General features: G+C 41.2%; 2 protein-coding genes across 3 annotated transcripts in view; one reads left to right on the top strand and one right to left on the bottom strand.

Moving 5' to 3' along the window:
- Nucleotides 1-15470, bottom strand: part of LOC130205519 (growth hormone-regulated TBC protein 1-A-like) — a 158349-nt gene that overhangs the window by 81096 nt on the left and 61783 nt on the right. The gene's annotated exons all lie outside the window — the stretch shown is intronic.
- st6gal2a (ST6 beta-galactosamide alpha-2,6-sialyltranferase 2a) overlaps nt 4343-15470 on the top strand; it is a 58665-nt gene continuing 47537 nt past the window's right edge. For both annotated transcript variants that reach the window (XM_056432903.1, XM_056432895.1), the window contains exon 1: nt 4343-4381. The gene's annotated coding sequence lies outside the window, so the exon portion shown is untranslated. The remainder of the gene's footprint in view (nt 4382-15470) is intronic.

Below are 15470 nucleotides of genomic sequence, written 5' to 3'. Positions count from 1 at the left end.
TGAGCTACAAACTTTCTGCTGATCGGTGTCCTATCCGAACAGGCAACCCTGTATCACAAAAATTACGTTCCCCCAGACCTAAAATGCAATTTGCAGTTACGTTTGACTGAAACGTATTTCTCTCCAAATTACGTTTGACTGAAACGTATTTCTCTCCAGATTACGTTTGTATTTGACGTATTATAATTACAAATACGTCTCTGATCAACGTATCTTTGCCGTTTGTTATCTCTCTTTTCTACAATGCTGTTATGAATTGTAAAAAGCGTCCTCTAGTCTTATTTATTATTATGTTATATGTTGTTTCGCCTGCGTATTATGACAGCAATAAGCGTTGTAACGGATCATATGAATTGGCGTGAAGACTTACTGCTGGTGACTCTCCTTTATTTTCTTTTTTTCTTGACAATACATTAATTAAAACTCGTACACTATCACCACCTTAACAGAGTTAGTCCCATACGGGTCAAATCAACTATTAAACTTGTTATAAAATGCGCATATGTCCGTAATCTATACCATAAAGTTCGCATTTTAACCTAAAAAAAAGTGCGCTTCCTTTTAACCTTTCAAAATAAAAGTCCGATTTATCTGTTAAGCGGAAGTAGTATAAAACGTCTATATTTATTCAAACAATACAATATAAAAGGCATACATCAAAATCAATAAGGAAAATGCTAAACAGTCAAACAACTCAAAACAATAAACCCTTCATGGGGTTATTTACAGGCGTATTTACTTCTCATCAAACAAAAAGAGCAGGTATCCGGAAAAATCGGGGAAATAATTTGGGAATTGTTAATTAAACATGATTTACCCTTCAACTTCCACTGATATGCATGCAAACTAATACAATGCTTCACACATATTTAATACTGCCTCAGATCTCCACTAGAATTTAAGAATCTGTTTGGTAGCTCGGCAAACATTCGTAATGACTGACCAACTGGCAGGCTGCCGCCAGCCCTTGTTAATTGGAAGTGCTGTATTCATGTAAAACTCTCCCACATCTCAGCGTGTTGACGATCATTGACACATCTAAAGAGTTTTTCTTCCACGCAGAAGCGTTACTGTAACAGCTTCCGGGCCGTTACCCGTGGGTTTCCCCCAGCAGCACCAAGGATACTCAGACCACAACAAGGTTCCGTTGGAAGACATGTTTATTTGTCGGCACACAACACTCAGCAGACCGCAAACCTGCGCCTCTGCTCACTCCTCTTGCTCCACTCTCAACTGGGAGCTTTTATGAGGGCGGCCTCGGCTGCGGACTGATTGTCAATTACCAGCAGCCGAGGCCAGATTGGAGACAGCTGCCACAGTGACCTTGACAGTAAGGTCTTGATAGAAAGCCAAAATCAAACCTTTTATTTCTGAACGTTAAAACAGGTTTCGAGTTGGAGGCTTTTAGACATACTACACGACACAGAAACCACACACGTGTTGATGGTGTCAGTTGTGGTTGTCATGTAAATTATGAGATTATGAAATGTTGATGGTTAAGTGTGTCAGTAATATAACATTTATTTGTATTCAGTCCAATACAGCTGCCTTGGTCTGCAGCATTTTATACATGGTTCCTTCAGAGAGACACTTCAATTAATCTATCTCGATTCTAGTTTTTCAAATTAAAAAAATTGCTAAAGTGTTTCCTGTAATACCAAAGAGCCATTGTTCATGCAATTATTATGCATGTCCTCCCTTCTCCCGGACACCTTTATTCAGCTAACACAATCAATGTCCTGTCCAGATCCTCATAAGGAGAATGCACATTACCTAGTTTCAGCATAACGGGACAGTTTGCTATTAGTTGTTATGTAAAATATTGTTCCTTTACCTTGTGAGAAATCAAAAGTACATTAAGCCATTCGTCTTGTAAAACTCTATTTCTATGAATAGTTCACAAGTAAGCGACCGTGATCCGGGACAAGTCATGAGAACATTCAGCTGAACGGAGCAGAGAACTCTGAGCCTTCAAGTAGACTGTCAGAGTTATCGCTCCTGATTCAGCCCTCATCGCCATATTTTATACGTTTACAGAAGCTCTGTAATATAAGAGCCACGTTGAGCTTCAGCACGCTGAGGTAGACGATTACCGAACTCCATGGCCTCTAGAATCGATCAGGTTTGTGTCCTCGAAGATGAACCCGGGACATGTCGGTGATTGTTGATTTTGTCTCGCTCTTTTGGACTTGTATACATGCATGGTTTATCCAAGCAGTTAAATAAGCTGTTATTAGTACGAGAGGACAAAGTGTAGGAGTATTTCCCCCAATAATAGTCCTTCTGTGTTTCTTTCTGGACTCCAGGTTTGAGTGAAACAAAAAACACAAAAAACACCAGGAATCACCATGGGAACAAAAACCGAGACACAACGAGACTGTGATAAAGACAACAAACCGCCAGGAGAAAAGACTGGCACAATATATAGGGGGGAAAACACAGGTGTACGGTATGAGAAAATCAGGGAGACAGAGGAGTGGCTGAGGGCAGGTGAAGGGAATTAACCAATCAAGAAGACAGAGGAGTAGCTAAGGGGAGGTGAAGGGAATTAACCAATCAATGAGACAGAGGAGTGGCTGAGGGCAGGTGAAGGGAATTGACCAATCAAGGAGACAGATGAGTGGCTGAGGGCAGGTGAAGGGAATTAACCAATCAAGGAGACAGATGAGTGGCTGAGGGCAGGTGGAAGGAATTAACCAATCAAGAAGACAGAGGAGTGGCTAAGGGGAGGTGAAGGGAATTAACCAATCAATGAGACAGAGGAGTGGCTGAGGGCAGGTGAAGGGAATTAACCAATCAAGAAGACAGAGGAGTAGCTAAGGGGAGGTGAAGGGAATTAACCAATCAATGAGACAGAGGAGTGGCTGAGGGCAGGTGAAGGGAATTAACCAATCAAGAAGACAGAGGAGTAGCTAAGGGGAGGTGAAGGGAATTGACCAATCAAGGAGACAGATGAGTGGCTGAGGGCAGGTGAAGGGAATTAACCAATCAAGAAGACAGAGGAGTAGCTAAGGGGAGGTGAAGGGAATTAACCAATCAATGAGACAGAGGAGTGGCTGAGGGCAGGTGAAGGGAATTGACCAATCAAGGAGACAGATGAGTGGCTGAGGGCAGGTGAAGGGAATTAACCAATCAAGGAGACAGATGAGTGGCTGAGGGCAGGTGAAGGGAATGAAACAATCAAGGAAACAGAGGAGTGGCTGAGGGCAGGTGGAAGGAATTAACCAATCAAGAAGACAGAGGAGTGGCTGAGGGCAGGTGGAAGGAATTAACCAATCAAGAAGACAGAGGAGTGGCTGAGGGGAGGTGAAGGGAATTAACCAATCAAGGAGACAGATGAGACACAGAGGGGACATAGAGGACACACAGGAGACAGGAGACAGAGGACAAACGGAACAGGGCGTTACAGTAGTAGTTGAAATGTCACATACAATTAATATAATTCATCTATTAATGTGTCTCAAAAGTCTCAAACATGTTGTATCATACTGACAACACTGTAATGTGTTTTCCGCTCAAATATATAATACTGCAATCTCTGCAAGTAGTGACCGCTGTTAGACATTTCAATGGTTATGTTTGGCAGCACTTGGATATGAGGATTTGATAGAAAAAAGTCTGCAGTGTTTATTTCACTCTACTGAAACCCCAATCTTTCTCTAAATCCAAACCACACACAGGAATCAGGAGCCAACTCTGGACTCTTGTGTCAAAGTCCCGCTCGGGAGAGACTGTCTCATATCACAAGCTCAATATATTATCAATATATTGGCCAGCCGTACTTTGACATTTGAACCAACTAGCAGTTCTAACTCTTCCAGTTTATTTAGTTTCTTCTCTGTAAAGAACTTCGAACTACTCAGTCGAACTATGTCGATTTAGGGGTGAAACATATTGAATTAAAAGGGGAATCTCTCATTAGGCCTAATCTTAACCAAACATCACACGTGTCTTCAGAGTAATTCATGCAAACACCTTTCAAAGTAATGGCACACAGTCTCCAACGCCAATACCTTATCAGTGGAGTGAGCAGCACCCTGCAGTGAAAGTCTAAACGGATGATTTAAATAGTGTCTCCTCTCTCCTTTCCTACTTCATACCCTGGAGGCTCTTGTAACCAGCCAGTCCTTGCTCTGCGGCCTTCTTCTGCATCCAAAGCAGTCCAGCCAGGCATGACATGGTTATATAAATGTTATCTCGTGGACATGATGACCTTTTAGGGGCATCATGCCAGGCAAACACTCCAGTTAAAAACCCTGAATGGATACGGATGACCCTTGTGTCCCGCAGCCCAACCGCTCGTCACACTTGGATGAGCGCGCAGAAAGACCTTCTCATTCCAGGCCCCTGATGGCCACCCCTGGACAGCCGGAAGCACGAGGTCAGAGAGATGCTGCAGGAATAAAATCAGAGCAATCTGTGGTTTTACTGTAGCCGGGATTTTTAGGAATATATTTCCAAGTGTCCACACATTGTGTCTCTGCAAAGACAGAAATGAATCCTGAGAGAGAGAATGAAAAATCCAGGGGGTTGCAGGAAACTTGTAGTGATATAGTGAGAGACATTACCAGATGTAGAGCATTTTCAGTATTAGTGGTGACCTGTGGAGGTTTTTTTTCTTGTTTATATTCCATATCTTAGTTGTTACTAAGTGTCACAAGTTGTTCTTATTGTCACAGCTGAATAGCAAGAGTAAAGAAATCAAATAGATTTGCAACATTTCAGTCTCACATTGGCTGAAATCCAGGATCTAAAATGTCTATGTTATGTATTTGACAGAGTATTAATCCCAAATGTAAAAAAAAAAACTGAGTGTCCTGGGCTGGAGTTATTCTACCAGTTGAAGAAACTGGACCTCCTACAGGGACAGCAGGAGAACATTCAGATCACCCTAACCCTTCTTATATTTGTGTTTTTATTTTTTTTTATTCTGATTAATAAAGTATATATCTATCTATCTATCTATCTAAAATCTAGGATAGATGCAGTAAAAAAATGCGTCAATTGGTCGTCTGTGATGTAATATCCCCATTAATCACTATAATGGCTATAGTTAGCCAACAATACATACAGCTTAAAACTTTAATAAATGACCTTGTCAGTGAACATGATTTCTGCCAAGAGTCTCGCCGCACCAAAATGAATTTACTCAATCAATAGTATTGACAAAGTAGCTCAGCTGACATGTGGTGATTCAGTCCAACAGCTATTAAAATTAAAATCACATAATTTAGCCACAAAGAGAGAAATGTTTCCTCTTTTCGGTGAACGTGGGCACTGTAGTTTATTATGAGTCCATCCTCATCATCTTTCTGGTAGTTTACCAAATGTGTATTAATTTGCAGCTGAAAATAGTTCCAAACAAATGTCTATTTAACTTTAGTTTGAGCAACATTTGCCCAGAAATACAGTGCCCACCTGTTTTAAGAAACTAAGAGCAGTTGTAGAAATAAAACTACATATTTGTTTTTCAAGTTTCATGTTCTCTGTAAGAATACAGCCCAGCCACCCTCAAAACCTGTTGGCATTGTGCGTTTCTTCAAAGCACGAATACGTTGAATTTAGAGGTTTTTGCGTCGGATGGTGGATGGGTCAAACAAACACAGGACTTTTACCCAGGAGAAATCAGTTTGTGTTCTGTGTGAAAGTTAAACCTTTACTTTATGCTTGTTATGTAGGTAAGGTAAGAAACATATTTATGCCAGTTACGTTTTTACATTGGTACATTATGTTGGTACATTATTAGACATTATTGCAGCCATTTTACAGAAAAAAAACAAAATGTAGAAATTTGTGCTAATTTATTAAAAAAGAAAAACTAAAAAACTGAAATATCACATGGTCATAAGTATTCTGAATAAATTAGCCAACATTTCTACATTTCTGTTTTTTTGTTTTGTTTTCTAACTCATAATAATGACTTTTAATCTCATAATTATGACTTTCTATCTTTAAAAAAAAGAAATGTTAGTGGTGGAAGTGGGCTTCCATAGATGAGTGTACATTAATGAGAAATATTTTTGTTGTTGATTTTATCAAATGGCTGCAATGAAACAAGGAGTAAACATTTTAAAGGGGTCTGAATACTTTCTGTACCACTGTATGTCCTCCCAGCGACACACTGTTCTGGCTGCTATCCCAACTCAGCGTTGATATTGCCATACCACTCGGCTTTTGTGCATTTCATGTGACATGAGTCTGCTGGGTATTATTCTGTATATCCATGGGAGACTCAGTGAGCTCTCAGCTAAGTCCTCTTCTGCTGCTGAATTTGCTTGTGGATCAAGTACTAACTTCCTTGTCGTAAAATATACACACATTTAAAAGAAAGGTCCATCATGAGATGGCAGTGTGAGGCAGTTGGACTAGCACTAATCAGAGCACATTGTCATAGTGAAAAGAGAGAATATGCAGTGTGAGCTTTTACCACTAGTTACAACACCACAGCCACGGCTCTGGTAGGTGGTCAGAAGGCATGCTGTTGGTGTCAGCTGTCGACAGTCATATGACCATCATGCATTTATCCGTAGCATTTAGAATGAATGTGTTAAAAGCATGCAGACACTGAGACACAATCTGTTCGACACACTCTGCTAATTAGAGTGACTGCGGGAGAGACAATTAGCTGGAGGAAGCTGTACGTTGACGTGGGCTTCAAGGCGTCTTGTGTCATGTGGTCCGGGCGGAAGTTTTGCTCATGACAACAGAATAAGGACGACATTATTCCAGAAAACCAAAGCTAACAAAACCACTCATCAATGTTAGCTTCAGATAGATAGATAGATAGATATATACTTTATTAAGGGGAAGGGAAATTGTCGAGCCAGTAGCACAACACACAAATAAAAATAAAAATAAAAAACACAAATATAAGAAGGGTTAGGGTGATCTGGCAAGAGGTGAACAAATCAAGAGGCAACAAATCAATAACAATACGGGACATGCGTTGTCAAACACAGTTCTCAGGGTTGAACGTCCTGTGTTTATCTGACCCATCCGCCTCCCGCACACACTATAAGTGGTCTTTGTCAATATTCCACACTCGTTCACCATCTCTGACCGTCAAGCATTTAATTCAATTCTTAACCCACTTCCTTCCTTCTCTTGGTCACCACAGCTAAAAATACGATCGCCGTCTAAATCTGCCCTTCTGTCTCTTTTTAGTTGCAGGAAGTCTTTCTCATTACCATTTCAGAACCTCTGGTTGGGCTTCCATGTTCCCTCATTATCTGGGATGGGGAGTCTGGCCAATTTGGGAAAATGGAGGAAGACATTCAAAGCTTCTCCACAGCTCAATAGAAATTACACCGCGCCGTCCAAAATGACACAGGCCTACTCATAAAGCAACAATATATAGTCGCCTTAGCGGTCAATTTGGTTACACACACTATGTTTATGGATGCCTGTGTGCATCTCTCTCTCTCTCTCTCTGTGTTCTGTGTGCATAGTTCATCTTGCATACATGTAGTGGATGCAACACGGTCTCACTGCAGACATAATCCCAACTGTGCTGTCTAGCAGCAGCCAGCCACACTGGGAATGAATGCTGCATACTAACAACACTGAATAACAATCGTATCGCACATGTCTGATGCTCTACCTTTTGTGCTTGTCATTCAGTGGAACGAAATGGAGCTCGTTTTGCCATCTTGCTGTGAAATTATTCAGAAGTCCAGGGCAATTTCATTCAGTCCTTCATTAAATCTTCCAAGGATTTCACAATATTTGTTTTGTGATGCAAACCCTGATTGCCCAGAAGCCTGATGGATTAGACAGGTTCTTTATCAGCGAGGCTTACGGCACATAGCCACATTATTCTAAATAAGCTACCTGTATCACAAGAAGCCGAGGAGAGGATATGCATTATGGAGAAGAATGCGTTGCCTTGTGTGCTAAATAGAAAAACCTCAAATGAGTGAAAGGATATATTCTCCATCTTAAATGTTTAATTTTGATTTTTTTTTACAAATATGTCTGTTGGTGTTGATCATGTTGCAAACAACGTATTCTATTGTGTGTGGGTGAAGGAGTCCTGCTCATCATGTGAATTACAAACCAAGGCATATGCTGTGTGTGACCTGTAGGTGTTGATTCACAGGTGTGCAGAGAGTAAAACAGGAGGGGAGTCACGCTGTCAAACATTCATTTGATACGGCGCCGTCCACTTAAAGTGGCTTTCGCTACAGTCTTTTTTTGATGATGCTGTTATTGTTGTCTACAGAAGCGAATTGTTATTGTTATTACCTGAGTGGGGGGAAAAAAAGGGGGGGGGGGGGTAATAACAGCATGGTTTTCATGCACTGTGCAGCTAGAGAGAGGGTTGATGTTGGGGGACGAAAAGTGAGAAATGTCATCCTACTTGCACAGTAAGCCTTTAAAGAGGCGCTGCTGTCTTTCACACTCTGATACAACCCTTTGGAAAATAGCTGGGGGAAAAAAGGCTGGAACAGGGTTATTTTAAGGGGATTGAGGAGGATTGAGAGGTTTAGAGTTATTTCAAATCCCTTGCCAGCATGAAACTAAACTTTAAATGGTCTATTTGAAAGAAAATGACTTTTGTCAAGAAATCTGAAATTGCTCACAGCAAATACTGACAGACATTGTCATTTTATGTTATGTTCATATGAAGATGAGTAAACCTTTCTAGTGTGTTGCACTAATACTCAGAGTTTATGAATATTCAGATTGTTCACTCAAGCAAGAGCAAAGTACATACAACATGCAATATAAGAGTACATTGCTTTGGAACGACCTACCGGAGAGGATATCAGTAACTTTGTTTCAATCACTTCTTAAAACCCATTTTTATAGAATAGCTTTTAAGTGATTTCGTCCTTTTATGCAGTTCTTTGGCTCCCCTAATTTAGTTTGCCTGTTTTTTAAATTAATTAATTAATTAGATATTTGTATCTTACTATTCTATTTGTTTTGCCTTGATTATCTGTAGAGCACTTTGTAAACTTTGTTTTTAAAGGTGCTATATAAATAAAGTTATTGTTATTATTATTGCAAGTAAAAGTAGTGCATTGAAATGCCACTTAAGTTTTGCTACCATTAGCTAAATGTACCTACATTATCTAAAGTAAGATTATACAGAAAAATACACTGCGAGTATTACAATATGTCTGAAATTAAGTGTTATTAAGAAGAATACAGTTACATGAAATACTTACGTAAAGTACAAGTACCTCAAACCTGCACTAAAGCATAGTCGCCTACTTAAGTAAATGCACATAGCTGTTCAGTGATAACGTCACACAATACATGATATGCATACGCCGACTGAAAGAGGCTCAGACACACAACAGGATGCCATGTTTGAATATACAAGCTTTGTGTTTGTTGATTGTCTTTGTGTTGTCTCATAACATGAAGCAACATTTGGTACATAAGCCGGATTTCACATGTCTTTTTGTGTCTGTATGTCCTTTACTGTAGGAGAGTGTAGAAGCAGCTGTAAAACAATACACGATGTGGGCGTGTGCGCCTAAAAGTAGTCGCGCTGAGTTTGAGGTGTGAATGCGAATGTTTCATTTCTCCAGTAGCTTGAGAGTGAAGACATCCCAGCGCGTGATACAGACATGCTACATCCTTAGCATCCCATTTGGATGACAGTGGAGGGGTGGAAGCTCCCACAGCGGGTCGGCCATCATACACAGAGCTGTCCATCAAATACTTGGTTGCCATGGAAACAACCTAGTTTTCAAGCTAGCGCAAGGCGGAAAGGCAGAGCCTGGGGATGCCTGGGGGTATGTTGCTTTTCAAGCGACCACCCTCGTCCTTCTCTTTTTCGACAAAATGATTTTGGGGAAAGAGAGAGTGACACAGTATCCAGAAGTATGTACAGTAGCTAGAAGACATTCGGATGTCTCCTGAAATCACAAACACACCGCACCTTTATAAGTGGTTGCTTTTTTATTGACATTAATACTTAGCCACACGACACCCTCGTTTCTCTGGAAACCGTACGTAGGTTTCCAGAGGTTAATACAAGAGTTTCAAAGAGCTCAAGAAGGCTTATTTTATGAACCGCACGTAATCATTAAAGGCATTACACCCAGCTTACATCAGTCAGATAACAGGCAGAGATTACCAGAGCCAGAGAAGAAGAGATGGAGATGGAGGATGGGAGAAAAAGAAGTCAAAGAGAGAATAATCTCGCTAAGCTGCAATTAAAAATGTAACGCGAAAAGGAAACAGACAGTCTTAGTAAGCTTGTGATGGGATGACAGAGTTTCTCAGGGATTGACATCAAACTGTCATCCGTATAGAAGATTGTGACCTCACACTGTCACACGTGGAAAAAGTATAATTACTATATCGAATAGTGTGAAGCCCGAAGGAAATACTGTGACGAGAAAATAAATAGGAAAACAGGCTTGAAGCCCGGGAGACATAGAGAGAGAGAGAGAGACGGAGACGGAGTCACAGAGAGAGAGAGAGATGGAGACGGAGAGAGAGAGAGAGGGAGAGAGAGATACAGACAGAGAGAGAGAGAGAGAGAGACAGATACAGAGACACAAACATGGATGACCTGCAACTTCTTGATGTTAAACTCAGACAAAACCGAAGTAATTTTAATCGGCCCTGAGCACCTCAGAGATCAATTATCTGGTGATGTGGATTCTGTAGACGGCATTGCCCTGGCATCCAACACCACTGTAAAGAATCTTGGCGTTATCTTTGATCGGGACTTGTCCTTTAACTCCCACGTAAAGCAAATCTCAAGGACTGCATTCTTTCATCTACGTAATATTTCAAAAATCAGGCACATCTTGTCTCAAAAAGATGCAGAAAAATTGGTTCACGCGTTCGTTACTTGAGACTGGATTACTGCAACTCCTTATTATCAGGCTGCTCTAATAAATCTCTTAGGTCCCTCCAGTTGATCCAGAATGCTGCAGCTCGTGTTCTCACTAAAACTAAGAAAAGAGATCACATCACTCCTGCACTAGCTGCTCTGCACTGGCTCCCAGTAAAATCAAGAATCACTTTTAAAATTCTTCTCTTAACCTACAAAGCCTTGATTGGTGATGCTCCATCATATCTTAAGGAGCTTGTCGTACCATATTGCCCCACTAGAGAGCTACGCTCACTAAATGCGGGACTACTTGTAGTTCCTAGAGTCTTAAAAAGTAGAATGGGAGCCAGAGCCTTTAGTTATCAAGCTCCTCTTTTATGGAACCAGCTTCCAATTTCAGTCCGGGAGGCAGACACAGTCACCTCGTTTAAGAGTAGACTTAAGACCTTCCTCTTTGACAGAGCTTATAGTTAGGGCTGAATCAGGTTCACCTGGTCCAGCCCCTTGATATGCTGCTATAGGCTTATAGCTGCCGGGGGACGTTTTAGGATGCACTGAGTACCTATCTCCTCTTTTTTCTCTCCTTAAGGATGAATTTTCATCTCTCAATCACACGTTACTAACTCTGCTTTCTCCCCGGAGTCCTTTTGACTTCACGTCTCATGGGGTCATCGGACCCTATGAGACGGCATAGATCCTATCTGCCTGATGGATCGTCTGGGTCGTGGAATTCCTGCTCATGACTGCGCCACTGTCCTGTTGAGACTCCGCCCACTGTTGAGACTCCGCCCACTCCTCCTCCCCACCGCCATCTGCCTGATGGATCGTGGAGGTCTCCATCGTGGAATATGCCTACTATGAACTATTCATACACTCTGTCATATTCATTGAATGTATTTTAACTCTAAATCTGTCCTTCTGTACACATTACATCTATTGCATCTGTCCATCCTGGAGAGGGATCCTCCTCTGTTGCTCTCCTCCAGGTTTCTTCCCTTTTTTTCCCCCTGAAGGGTTATTTGGGAGTTTTTCCTGGTCCGATGTGAGGTTTTGGGGCAGGGATGTCTATGTGTACAGATTGTAAAGCACTCCGAGACAAATTTGTAATTTGTGAAATTGGGCTATACAAATAAACTGAATTGAATTGAAACACAGAGAGAGAGAGAGACAGACACAGAGAGAGAGAGAGAGGCAGAGAGAGAGTATTAAAAGGGACAAAAGGTGAGCTGCCGTTGCCATATGGTGAGGCTGTGGGAACGGGGCATCTCCTATGAAGTGTCAGGTATACAGTGTGAAGAAATCTCAGGGAAACCTTGTGGGATTCAACACGACTGTGAAGGCAGCAGCACAGATGAATATGAATATAGCTGCAAGTGACAGCTTCTGGCAGGGTTCAAACTCTCTATGGATCAACTTTAATAGGAACCTACTTAAAATAATGTGTTGATCTTCACAATTTGACATTTTTTCATCACAACAACGCCTTAAATCTGTTTTTGAAATAGTTATCTAATATAGTGGAAATTATGGAGAGGAATATTTTGTGAGAATCACTGCACAGAGAAGAAACACCCGAGCAATATAAACCTGTCTTAATCTGTTTACTGCTAAAACTATTTATCTGTTAATAATAATTGCCTGCACTCAAAGAAATGACTCATTGGATGAACTCAATTAAATTGTTGGCAGGTTTTCCATCCAATAATTACATGCAACTCCAACTCAAATTTAGCACATCAGTGCAATACAATGTAATTAAGTTAGTCCAACTCATTTGTATCAAATACATCTAAAATAAAATAACGATATTCATTAAATTAAACTCCACACAGAAGGAAAGCCCCGACTGGGAATTGAACCCACAGACCTTTGGCTTTGAGGCGACAGTGCTAGCCACTACACCACCATACAGCCCTGAAAGTGTCTTCACCTTGTAAACAACTGATGCTCAGCTGGCGCATGCGCAAAGGGTAGTCCTCAATGAAACACATTTATTTTGAGTTGATATGCACACCATCTAACCTAAATAAATCTAATAAATGAAAGAATTCATACATTTTGTGTTCCACCCATTAAATATAAATATCTATTTTTGAAATTGATTTATTTAAATGTATCAAACAATATTTAAATGTGTCACCTCGAAGAAGGGCTTGAATCGTTTTTGTGAGTGTAACCTAAATAAATCTAATAAATGAAAGTATTCATACATTTTGTGTTACACCCATTCAAAATAAATATCTTCGTTTTGTAATTGATTTATTTAAATGTATCAAACAATATTTAAATGTGTCACCTCTAAGAAGGGCTTGAATCGGTTTTTTGAGTGTGATTGTTGAATTCATTTATGAAGTATGAAGGCGAAACATTAGCTGAGGATGCACTGCTTTCCTCTGTTCCTTTGAACTACAATGGGGAGGTTGTGCTGTTGGTTGAACATAACAAGGACCCCAGGAAGTCGGTCGATAAAGGTCCATTAAGTAGCTGGCCCGGAGCTTTTCATCACATAGAATCCTCAGCAGATGGTTTTGTCCATGTCGGCATCACAGCTATTCCTATTCAGTCTGAAAGCATCTTAAAAATAGAGCTAACGGAATAATTCAGCCAACGACCTTCTCTCGTTCTCCGGGAGTTATTTCTCAACACACAGGTTGAAGCCCAAAACAACTCTCCCTCCCAAGCCCAAAACATCCCTCTAAGCACCCACATTTCGTCACGTCATCCTGACCTCGGATTGGCGTTCGTCTGCTCCACCTCCCCACCCCTTCTCACCGGACGGGGCCCTCCAGCCGCCTCGTCCCCCTCCCTCTCTCTCATTGTAACAACATGATAACAAGTCTGAATGAGGCGCATACCTAAACTTTGAGGAGCAGACATAATATTTCTTATCAGACACATATTCCATCTGCTATGTGATGTTATTCTGTATTTGCAGAAAACTTGAACACAACAGTCTCTTCAATAATTCAGATTTATATTAAAAAGTCTCATGTTTGTTTTCTAAAATCTTCACCTACTGTGTATTATGTTTAAATGCAGACGAGCTTACAATTTAAAGCTCTCATTAAAATTGCTGTTTTACGGGGCGCATTGGTAGCTCACCAGCTAAGTCGTTAAGGCCGAGTCCTTAAAGCAGCGAGGGTCAGGACCCGGGGCCATTTGTGACATGTCCTCCCCCACTCTCTGCCCTTCCTGTCGGTCTTTCTCTATTAAATACAGAAGAAAATGCTGTTTTATATTCAGGAAGTTATCTGATATATTCAACCTAAACACGCACCTACAACATAATGACAATGTCTGCATTGTGTGATTTGCTGCTGAAATTTAAAAAGAGTGACGACAGAGCGTGTGAGAGACTACAACTTCAACATCTTCTTAACTTAACTTTCACCAAGCCCGAACACCATTCTGGTTTTCCAACTGCTACAATTTCCCCAAAATGCAATGGGGTGTTTTATGCTCCCTCCATTCTGGAGACTGTATTCTCAACTCCCTGGTTTCTTCTGGTGTCAACATGTACAGTATAATCACATTCACTCTTTTTAAAAGCCCAGCTACGATCTTCTACATCCTCACCTGCTTATCATTTCCCATCTTAAGCCAAATCCCCACTGGATGGAATTTCAAAGAAGAATTATTTTTCCTGGCTTTCCAGAGAACCCATCTAGAACTAGAGCCCAGGGTCTAAACATGGGATATCTCTTACAAAGGAGCCCTATTGAGGTCTTTGTTACGTTTTGAAGAACACACAGGGCTTCTGTAATGATGAGGCTATTTTCCTATATTTTCTCCTCTGGGCTCGTAGAGTTCATCCATCGATGTTGAGCACTGGGATAAATGTGGAAAAGAGCAGGTGGAGCCGGTACCATATCGCATCCATCATCCAAAGGTCTTCCTAATGCACATGTAATATTTAGGTGGAACAAAGACAGTGAAAGGGAGATAAGAGGGCAGACAGCCACTCGTCTATATCTTACCTTTTTGTTTGCCTATTTGATCATTTGTAGGGTCTTTTTATCCCAGAACATTGGAGTAGTGCATCTAAGCCTTTTGGGTTTAGTACACCTGAGAAAATAATGTATGAAACGAGCAGAGTGAACAAATATAATCCCATCATATCTTCAACTAATCCTGTTCCTGGCTAAAACCCAGGTGGCAGCATGCAACTCTAAATTGTAAAGCTTACATCTCTCCGTGGATTTTAAGGGAAGGCTCCTCCCATTCATCACCTCACCTGTTACCATTGAGAACTCTGCGGCGCCTCCAGCTCGGACCGCGAGGAACCCGACGCTGAACGATCGGCCGTCTGTCGTTGCCAACACCGCTGCGACATCTTGCTCCTGCAGATTCATCCTCCACAGCTTTAGCACCGATGTGTGCGTTACCCAGGTGGCTCTTGTCAAATTGCACATGCAAATTGCTCGGGCTCATCAAGACATGGTCAAACTATACGCCCCGGCTCAGCTCTGCAACTGCCAGTTGGCTCGCTCACTGGGGAGCCCAGTTACGGCTCATCAAAATCACGACTGTCTGCTGCACGGCCCCAAATGTCTCTGCTTCTAAATGTAGCACTCGGGGCCGGTCGCCATGTATAATGAACTGAATGCAATCAAACCATTCTTGTAATTGTGTATTCCTGTGGTTGAATGCACTCATGGTAAAGTGTCTT

The sequence above is a fragment of the Pseudoliparis swirei genome, chromosome 2, assembly GCF_029220125.1.
Source record: "Pseudoliparis swirei isolate HS2019 ecotype Mariana Trench chromosome 2, NWPU_hadal_v1, whole genome shotgun sequence".
Taxonomy (NCBI): domain Eukaryota; kingdom Metazoa; phylum Chordata; class Actinopteri; order Perciformes; family Liparidae; genus Pseudoliparis; species Pseudoliparis swirei.
The sequence above is the reverse complement of the archived record's forward strand: the minus strand, read 5'-3'. Positions and strand labels throughout refer to the sequence as shown.